The sequence below is a fragment of the Procambarus clarkii genome, chromosome 52, assembly GCF_040958095.1.
Source record: "Procambarus clarkii isolate CNS0578487 chromosome 52, FALCON_Pclarkii_2.0, whole genome shotgun sequence".
Lineage (NCBI taxonomy): Eukaryota > Metazoa > Arthropoda > Malacostraca > Decapoda > Cambaridae > Procambarus > Procambarus clarkii.
In genome coordinates, this window is record NC_091201.1 from 31,594,440 (window position 1) to 31,604,542 (window position 10,103).

Below are 10,103 nucleotides of genomic sequence, written 5' to 3' on the forward strand. Positions count from 1 at the left end.
ACGGGCTGTGTTTAGGAAGGAAATACGGTTTGCACATGACTCGCAACAGATGATGTTCGAATATTTCTCGAACCGTGTTTCTCTGACGACCTCTGTTCGAATCACAACTCTATAAATGCTTCACCCACGTACTTCGAATGTAAATAATCGCCAACAGAACCTAAACACCTAACCTAACCTACGCGTAACTATACATAGAACTTTAATATCGATTAATGTTAATTTCTATACTAGAACAACCCTATTTTTAAAACACAGTACGTTAACATTTGTGAATGAGTCTTGGGGGACGGCCGCTGGGTTAACGAGCCTGGCCTGAGGACATTTTAGTGTAACAATAATAACATTTGGATTGTGAAATTTCCAAGCTGGTAAATTGTTTACAAATTGCAAACAAAGCCGTTGCAACTAGACCAACATAGCGGGCTCTGTGCAGGCGGACACCTGATGGACTGACTGTGGCGTCGCCTTGGCTAGAATTATATATACAAATCACTTGTGATGTAATTTATTATGTTGTCATACTTTGCTTTCACTTCCCGCCAAGACTTCCCGCCAGCCCGTTGTTGCCGCTGCGGTCTATGTCTCTGTCGCGACCGACGCCCCATGACTCCTGGCCATCACTCTTATAGGCACATTGGATTTTTTTGTAACCAATTGGTCTGTCCCATTAGAGCGTTCCCAGGCTCATGCGAGGCTTCCACGATAGCGACCAAAAGCTACGCCTGCCCCCGAATGTTTCGTATCATAAATCACGTTAATTCCGGGCTTAATGGGCGCCTCATTAGCATTATGTGAGGCAGCGCCGGACGAGCCCCGCGGGGGGTCCTCCAGACCTCAACCAACAGCCTCACACATTCCTGTGCTCATTTTTTTTCTCAATCGGGGGTGCGCGGACGCATATATCAGCTTCGTTCAAGCTTCGATGCCAAGTTGAGGTAGAAAGTGGACTGTGAGTACCTTTGTGACGTGTGCTCCGTCATTCCAAGTACTGTATACACACACTAAACACAGGGGAGGGTCCCTTGGAGGGGCAGAGGGGAGGGTCCCTTGGAGGGGCACAGGGGAGGGTCCCGTGGAGGGGGCAGAGGGGAGGGTCCCTTGGAGGGGCACAGGGGAGGGTCCCGTGGAGGGGCACAGGGGAGGGTCCCGTGGAGGGGGCAGAGGGGAGGGTCCCGTGGAGGGGCACAGGGGAGGGTCCCGTGGAGGGGCACAGGGGAGGGTCCCGTGGAGGGGCAGAGGGGAGGGTTCCGTGGAGGGGGCAGAGGGGAGGGTCCCGTGGAGGGGGCAGAGGGGAGGGTCCCGTGGAGGGGCACAGGGGAGGGTCCCGTGGAGGGGCACAGGGGAGGGGCACAGGGGAGGGTCCCGTGGAGGGGCACAGGGGAGGGTCCCGTGGAGGGGCACAGGGGAGGGTCCCGTGGAGGGGCACAGGGGAGGGTCCCGTGGAGGGGCACAGGGGAGGGTCCCGTGGAGGGGCAGAGGGGAGGGTCCCGTAGAGGGGCAGAGGGGAGGGTCCCGTGGAGGGGGCAGAGGGGAGAGTCCCGTGGAGGGGCAGAGGGGAGGGTCCCGTGGAGGGGCAGAGGGGAGGGTCCCGTGGAGGGGGCAGAGGGGAGGGTCCCGTGGAGGGGCACAGGGGAGGGTCCCGTGGAGGGGCACAGGGGAGGGTCCCGTGGAGGGGCAGAGGGGAGGGTCCCGTGGAGGGGCAGAGGGGAGGGTCCCGTGGAGGGGGCAGAGGGGAGGGTCCCGTGGAGGGGCAGAGGAGAGGGTCCCGGGGAGGGTCCCGGGGATGGGCCAAGGGAGGGGCCCAGGGACGGGCCCGGGGGTGGGCCAGTCATCGTAGGGTACTTTAGTTGACTGACAAATTGCCTGTAAATAGTATGATTTCCCGAGACCACTTCGCCACCGCTGCCATTCATATGGAAATATGATGGTGATAGGCCTACGGACCCGGCCCTCTTGACCTTCTAGCCCGCTCACCAAGGTTTAGGTTATGAATAGGCCTATACAGCCAAAAAGGCATAACCAGAAAGGAAAAGGAAGTATATATATATATATATATATATATATATATATATATATATATATATATATATATATATATATATATATATATATATATATATATATATATATATGTCGTACCTAATAGCCAGAACGCACTTCTCTGCCTACTATGCAAGGCCCGATTTGTCTAATAAGCCAAGTTTTCATGAATTAATTGTTTTTCGACTACCTAACCTACCTAACCAAACCTAACCCAACTTTTTCGGCTACCTAACCTAACCTAACCTAACCTAACCTAACCTAACCTAACCTAACCTAACCTACCTAACCAAACCTAACCCAACTTTTTCGGCTACCTAACCTAACCTAACCTAAAAAGATAGGTTAGGTTAGGTTAGGTAGGGTTGGTTAGGTTTGGTCATATATCTACGTTAATTTTAACTCCAATAAAAAAATATTGACCTCATACATAATGAAATGGGTTGCTTTACCATCTCATAAGAAAAAAAATTGAGAAAATATAATAATTCAGGAAAACTTGGCTTATTAGGCAAATCGGGCCTGGCATAGTAGGCCGAGAAGTGCGTTCTGGCTACTAGGTACGACATATATATATATATATATATATATATATATATATATATATATATATATATATATATATATATATATATATATATATATATATATATTCTTAGTCTTCCATAGACAGGGTTACTGATCTATTCTGCTACACAGAGTGTAGTAAGGTTACTGAGCAGTCAACCACACGTGATTGTAGTGTGTTACAGTGGTGTCCAGTATCCGTACATTCCGCTCCTCCTGACATAGACACATAGTGCAGTGGGTTATTAAGTAGTCAACCACAGAAGGTGAGGGATTATCACCTTCGAGCGTGTTGAATGTCCCTGGCCTGTAGCCCCGCCTTAGGCCTCACCCGCCATTGGCTAGTTGGTCTGTGCATCTTGCCGCTCCCTGGCCGCTGATTGGGTTACAGTGGGAGCAACAGACGAGGGCAGAGTCGCTGTGTGATTGGTGGCGAGGCTGGTTGCAGAAATTGATCAGCTCAACATGTGCAGAAAAACTGGCCAACTTTGCTCTGACGTCACCACCGTCGGAAGACAGAGGAGTTTGTGTACTAACCTAGTAGTGACTAATCAATAGGGTTTTGAAGGTTGAGCTTCAGCTCCTTGGCCTTGCTTTCGTACCTGTCGGTCCTATCCTGCAATGGTTCTCAATCCCATCACTCCTCACATTTATTGATACAAATGTGAATAATATTTCGCTAAATTCATTCCTTCATTTTCGCTTATGCTATAAATGTTTTCCTTTTAAATCTAGGGCTCTCTTGCGTGTCAGACTGTCACGAGTACCATATTGTTTGTTTTCTTGCTGCTCATCTTCGACCTTGTCGCTCAACTATGTCGATTCTCCTAAGAATTTCGTGTCTAAATAATGTCCCTTATGTGTTTACTTTCTCTTCAAGAGATATGGCTCGCTTACTTCAATCGATTTTCGAAGTTCAGTCCCCTCAGATATTTTGGGGGTTTACTTACGTTTAATCTATAATCTATTATAGATTAAACTATATAGATTAAACTATATAGATTAAACTATAATAGATTATAGGGCGCCTGAAAGCTGGGAGGACAGCGCTTCGGATTCGTAGTCCTGAGGTTCCGGGTTCGATCCCCGGTGAAGGCGGAGACAAATGGGTAAAATATTTCTTTCACCCTGATGTCCCTGTTGCCTAGCAGTAAATAGGTACCTGGTAGTTAGACAGCTGCTACGAGCTGCTTCCTGAGGGTTGAGGCCTGCTCGAGGACCAGGCCGCAGGGACGCTAAGCCCCGAAATCATCTCAAGATAACCTCAAGATAACGTGCTCTTTGAGGTGGTAGGCTCCAGACCTGTGCTGCATACTCTATCACAAATCTGATGTATGTTGTAAACCGTGTTTCTTAAAGTATCTTTTCTATGTTCCTGAATGTCGTCATGATCTCGGAACCCAAGAGCAGGCATCCGGTCTTGCGATGTCTTTCAGTCATACACCAAACAAACAAATCCTCTTGACAGTCAACTCTGTTTGATAGTTTGTTGTTTTCTTGCTTGACCTGCTAGCCAGTCAGCGAGTCAGTCGTCACAAAGTTCAGTCAAGCATTACAAGCACCGACCACAGTAAACAAATAGCAACAAATCCTCAGGAAATCCAAGACCTGGCAACATGTCTTGGGGTGTGTGACGTCAGAGCAAAGATGGCCAGTTTTTATGCCGTTTTCATCTCGTCAATTTCTGCAACTGTGAGAACGGTTAGGCCTCGCCTACTGTCGCTACTCAGGGATGGACCAATCAGAAAAGCCGTTTTAAGGTGAGTGGTGGGCGGAGCTAACTCCTCTCTCTCTCCCTCTCCGCCAGCAGCATCTCCTGTGACGTCAGACAAATCTTAGCAGTTTTTATGGAGGTTTTGGCGAGATCAATGTGTGCAAGAGGCAAGGGGTAGCGTGTTGCACAAGTGAGCCACCAATCAGCAGGCAGCAGTGGGCTAGTGGGCAGGGCCTGGAGGTGTGCAGTAGTGACCGTTGCTGGATCAGCGGACCTCAGCTATCCTCTCCCTACTCCTGGCTGTCTTCAGTCCTGTCTCACCATGCTTCTAGCCCTTCCTGACCATGCTTCTAGCTCTACCTCACCGTGTCTCTAGTGTTGTCCCACCATGCTTCCATTTCTTCCTCACCATGCCCTTTGACCTGCCTTAGCGTGTCCCTAACTATGCCTCTTTGTGTCCTTAGCCCTGCTTCATTGTGTCTTGGTATGCCTCACTATGCCTCTACCATGCCTCTCCACAATACTGGCTACGCTTTCCCTCATGTCTGGCCCGGACTGATCCTTTCCTTTAACCTGGTCTCATGTAGTTACTAACCCTAGTATACCAGGTTAGAGAGGTGCAGTACGTTGCCTGACTCACCATAGTATTTTTCAAACCCAAACTTCAGGAACTGAACAATATGGGTTCCTGGCAGTCATTGGACGACCCTGAAGACCGGCCCTGTCTGTTGGGAGATAATGTTGGATCAGGTCTCCCGAGGACACAACGCCATCCACAGCCAGAATTATGTTCACTGTTTATTATTGTCGTTATGATGGTTTTAACTTGCTGGTGGTTGAGGAGCTCATATCATGTTGATGGAATCTGGCAACGGCGGACCGTAGAGTTTGCCTGAAGTGGTCCGGGAAACATGTGGTAGTGCACAATTATCCTACAAATAGGTACACAAATATTGAGTGTTGGGTGAACTTTAATGTTGCAGTTATGTAAACAAAGAGGATAAGCAAGTTATGGGTGAGAGTGAAGCTTGGATGTGGTGGAGATGGCTGGTGTGGGGAGGACACACACCACCTTCAACCTCATACTACCGCATAACTGACGTCTTGTTTGTTCCTTAACCCTGGCTTCCACTCCGTTAGGCCCCGCCCACTGGTCTAGTGCTGGTTTGTGATTGGTGGGTCACTCGTGCAACACGGTGGCCGGCAGCCTCTTGCACACATTGATCACCAAGAAAACCCCATAAAAACTCTCAAGTTTTGTCTGACGTCACAGTGGCCCGATGCTCAACAAGGTGGGCGTTGGGGCTGGATGGGCCAGGCTGTGGTGGCAGGCAGGACGTGCGGCCTGAATAGATGTGGGTGCAGGGTGTGTCCTGTAGCACAGTGGTCCTCGTTCTCGGCTCACAATCGACGGGCCAGGATTGAATTCCTTTGAACTGGTGCGACTGTTCAACTAGCAGTAAATACGTACTCTGGAATTAGGCAACTGTTGTGTGTTGCATCCTGGAGAGTGTCAGCAGTGTGCATAGGGGGATCTTGATAAGCCAAAGTACAGGGATTCTGTAGGGTCTGGCTGGGTGTGGGGACTGACTGTGTATGGGGTCTGGCTGGGTGTGATGACTGACTGTGGATGGGGTCTGGCTGGGTGTAGGACTGACTGTGTATGGGGTCTGGCTGGGTGTAGGACTGACTGTGTATGGGGTCTGGCTGGGTGTAGGACTGACTGTGTATGGGGTCTGGCTGGGTGTAGGACTGACTGTGTATGGGGTCTGGCTGGGTGTAGGACTGACTGTGTATGGGGTCTGGCTGGGTGTAGGACTGACTGTGTATGGGGTCTGGCTGGGTGTGGAGGCTGACTGTGGGGACTGACTGTGCATTTGTTCAGGCTGAGTGTGGAGACTGACTGTGAGTAGAATAAATATTTTATTGTGAGGTGGACAGAGGCATCAGGGTAAAGGATACGTGCCCAAACGTTTCCGTCATGCCCTGTGATTAAACACGGGTCCCACGATAGTGTGACGTCAACCTCGCATCTGCTGTGACGTCAGACAAATCTTAGCAGTTTTTCTGGAGGTTTTGGGGAGATCAATGTGTGCAAGAGGCAGCCGGGCGCCGTGTTGCACGAGTCACCCACCAATCAGCAGCCAGCAGCGGGGCGGTGGGCGGGGCCTCGGTTGTACAGGAACTTCTCCGTCTTGGTTCTCATCAACCGTGCAATAAATATTTTGTCTACAGTAACTCATGTTAACATTATTATTTATGGGTGTGTGACTGTGTGGACTGACCATTGGTTGAAGAAATAACAGTCCAGTTGGAGAAGGTTAGAGACAGACAGAGAGACTGTACCCTTGGTCTCCCTCACACGCTGCTTCACCCAATCATGCAACATTTTGTGTTGTCTTGCAACACAAGTCCTCGGCCAAGGCGGCTCTGGCCGGGCACTCGTCCACAAGCCTCAGCCTCCTTACCACCATCCTGAACACATCTCCAGGTTCTCTTGAGCTGTTGTTGTGTTTACTCCACCAAGATGGTAAACAGAGGCGGAGGCAGAATTCCGCCCTGCCCACCTCAGTCTCCTCCTCACAACATTGTGTTTAGAATTCTCACTCTTTCTTCTGAACATAATAACAAATATTTTTTACATGATACAAAGCTGGCAAAGGTGTCGAGACAATCAAACAGAAAAACTAATTGTTTTAAGAACATAAGAATAAAGTTAAATGCAGAAGGCCTTTTGGCCCATACGAGGCCGCTCTTATTTATAACCACCCAATCCCACTCATATACATAATGATATATGTGGTGGGTGGGCCTTGCTTATTAGGTAACAAATATACTAAGTAAAGTTAATGGTCTCAGAGTCAGCAAGGTTGTGTCCTGTGGTGGTGGTCCTCGCCTCCCCTTCCACCATCCCTTCCCATCCACACTCCATCAGTCCATCCCTCCCACCCTCCCTCCCTCCCTCCCCTCCCTCCTTTCCTCTCTCTCTCTCTCTCTCTCTCTCTCTCTCTCTCTCTCTCTCTCTCTCTCTCTCTCTCTCTCTCTCTCTATCTCTATCTCTCTCTCTCTCTCTCTCTCTCTCTCTCTCTCTCTCTCTCTCTCTCTCTCTCTCTCTCTCTCTCTCTCTCTCTCTCTCTCTCTCTCTCTCTCTCTCTCTCGCTCTCTCTCAATTGTAGTTTGTGAGACATTATTATGGTGGTTGTTGAGACATCATTATGGTAGTTGGTGAGATATCATTATGATTAATAGTGAGACATCATTATCGTAGTTGGTGAGACTTCATTATGATAGTTGGTGAGACATCATTTTAGTAGTTGGGGAGACATCAATAAGGTAGTTGGTGAGACATAATTTAAGTAGTTGGGGAGACATCAATATTGTAGTTGGTGAGACATCATTATGGTAGTAAGTATGGCTACATTTTATAGTATGACGTCACTTCATTTGTGGGTGTGACCTGATAAAGAAAGTTTGTGTGGTTTTATAATGGTTGTTAAAGTCTCAATATAATTGGTGAGACCTCAGTATGGTGACAAGTTGTCTCTCATACAGTTAGTACCTAATGACCTTGTTGCTGTTCAGACAGACACCCAACTCCCTGGAGGGAGCCAGTCGGCCGAGCGGACAGCACGCTGTACTTGTGATCCTGTGGTCCTGGGTTCGATCCCAGGCGCCGGCGAGAAACATTGGGCAGAGTTTCTTTCACCCTATGCCCCTGTTACCTAGCAGTAAAATAGGTACCTGGGTGTTAGTCAGCTGTCACTGGCTGCTTCCTGGGGGTGGAGGCCTGGTCGAGGACCGGGCCGCGGGGACACTACAGCCCCGAAATCATCTCAAGATAACTAGCCACCGAGCTAGACAGTCATGTCAGTCAGCTAGTCAGTTGGCTTCTTAGTTGAGGAGATAGCCAGTCAGCGAGTCAGTCGTCACAAAGTTCAGTCAAGCATTACAAGCACCGACCACAGTAAACAACAAGCAACAAATCCTCAGGAAATCCAAGAGCTGGCAACCGGTCTTGGGGTGTGTGACGTCAGAGCAAAGATGGCCAGTTTTTATGCCGTTTTCATCTCGTCAATTTCTGCAACAGTGAGGACGGTTAGGCCTCGCCTGCTGGCGCTGCTCAGGGATGGACCAATCAGGAAAGAGAGACGGAGTTGTTGCAAGCCGCTTGAAGATGTGTGGTGGGCGGAGCTAATTCTCTCTCTCTCTCTCTCTCTCTCTCTCTCTCTCTCTCTCTCTCTCTCTCTCTCTCTCTCTCTCTCTCTCTCTCTCTCTCTCTCTCTCTCTCTCTCTCTCTCTCTCGTTGATCTCACCTTTCTTAGCTATTCGTATTCTTCTCACGTTCTTTTGCTTCCATCCTCGTTGGAGCAGAGGGCGTGGCTATGAGAAGTAAGCTCCTAGCAACCAGTTTGCAACAACGCTGCAACAGTGCATGCAACACCGTCCTGGGTCTTGGACGTCTTCACCGTCAGTTCTTATTGTACAGCTGCTCTTGCTGTGCCTCAGTCGGTGCTAGCAACCTGTGTGCAACAGCTCTGCAACAGGGCATGATACCTTGGCTCAGATTTTGGGCATCTTTAGCGTAGGTTGTGTTGGTGCTACTTAATTACAGAACTACGAAAGTGATAAGAAATAATCAGCAACTTGTGGTTAAGGAGTAAGTCAGCTGTTGGGGATCCATGAGGAGAGTGATACATAGGCAGCTGGGGGCAGACACGTGTGTCTACGTAGAAGCTCATACTGATATGTGTGCAGGAATATTGACCTCATTATTTGGAAATGACCAACGATGACCCATTAATAGAGTGGAGAGATGTATGAAGTGAAACACATCTCAAGGTGTCTTTGTTAAAGAAAGACAAAGGAATCCATCGTTGTTGTTAAGTTGTTGACAGTTGTGTTATATAAATCCTGAGCGAGTCTGGCTTCAGCTGGCGTCTCTCTCCGCCAGCAGCATCTCCTGTGACGTCAGACAAATCTTAGCAGTTTTTATGGAGGTTTTGGCGAGATCAATGTGTGCAAGAGGCAAGGGGTAGCGTGTTGCACAAGTGAGCCACCAATCAGCAGGCAGCAGCGCGCCAGTGGGCGGGGCCTGGAGGTGTGCAGTTTTGACCGTTGCTGGATCACCGGCCCTCAGCTATCCTCTCTCTACTCCTGGCTGTCTCCAGTGTTGTCTCACCATGCTTCTAGCTCTACCTCACCGTGTCTCTAGTGTTGTCTCACCATGCTTCTAGCTCTACCTCACCGTGTCTCCAGTGTTGTCTCACCATGCTTCTAGCTCTACCTCACCGTGTCTCCTGTGTTGTCTCACCATGCTTCTAGCTCTACCTCACCGTGTCTCCCGTGTTGTCTCACCATGCTTCTAGCTCTACCTCACCGTGTCTCCAGTGTTGTCTCACCATGCTTCTAGTTGTACCTCACCGTGTCTCCAGTGTTGTCTCACCATGCTTCTAGCTCTACCTCACCGTGTCTCCCGTGTTGTCTCACCATGCTTCTAGCTCTACCTCACCGTGTCTCCCGTGTTGTCTCACCATGCTTCGATTCCTTCCTCACCATACCTGTTAACCTGTCTCATTTTGTCTCTAGCTATGCCTCACCATTTCTCTAATCCCTGCTTCATTTTGTATCTATGCCTCACCATGCACATTCTCCCTGCCACATTGTGTCTCTAGCCCTGCCTCATCGTATCTAGGTATGCCTCACTATGCCTCTACCATGCCTCTCCACAATACTGGCTACGCTTTTTCTCATGTCTGGTCCGGACTGATCCTTCCCTTTA